Source organism: Penaeus monodon, chromosome 20, assembly GCF_015228065.2.
Source record: "Penaeus monodon isolate SGIC_2016 chromosome 20, NSTDA_Pmon_1, whole genome shotgun sequence".
Taxonomy (NCBI): domain Eukaryota; kingdom Metazoa; phylum Arthropoda; class Malacostraca; order Decapoda; family Penaeidae; genus Penaeus; species Penaeus monodon.
In genome coordinates, this window is record NC_051405.1 from 41,849,576 (window position 1) to 41,850,319 (window position 744).

Consider the following 744-nt stretch of genomic DNA (forward strand, 5'->3'; position numbering starts at 1 on the left):
ATATGCGCAACGTCCTATAAGCTTTTAAACATGGTGCTGGATGAAGCCAACCAGTCTATGGTAGACTAAACACCAACTTTATCCCTGCAGTTAAAGTAAGTAGTCCATTTCGGGGCCGTTTTTATAACATAAGCTATTATACTCCGCCACTGATAGGTACATCTTAACACATCCATCATACAATGTTGTGGAATTCGGCTGTAAAAAAGATACTTTCCTGAGCCGGTAAAGACCGCTGTTACGCCCTCGGTTCCCGTGTCGCTGCTGACAGCGTGAATGGGGGAAATTAGGACTTTTTCTACGAGGATAAAAGCACGTTCTCACGTGGCTCGCCTCGCCGCGTCTCGCCCGTCACTTACAACTGGGCTGATGCTGTCTCTTTTTATGGAATTCTGCACCAGCTCGGCCTTCAAGGGGAGCTGTGAGATCAACAAAGGACATTCCGAGCGATTGTGACGGACACCTTCATTTTGGGACACCTTTTGCTTCACTTCTTCGGTAGTTGAGATCTTGAGACGTTGTCTTTATCCTAAAACGGTTGCCAAAGGCGACTTGCCATAACGCCATTAAGGACGCTATTAAACCTCTTGTTTTGCTGATTCGAAGCCCTTTTTTGGTTGAGCGCTGCAGCATTTTGCGGTTGAGAATCTTTGACACTAAAACAAAAAAACAAAAAAATGGAAAATGGACTCTGAGATGACAAACAGAATTACCAAGATACCAGATCCTATTTAACCCATCCAG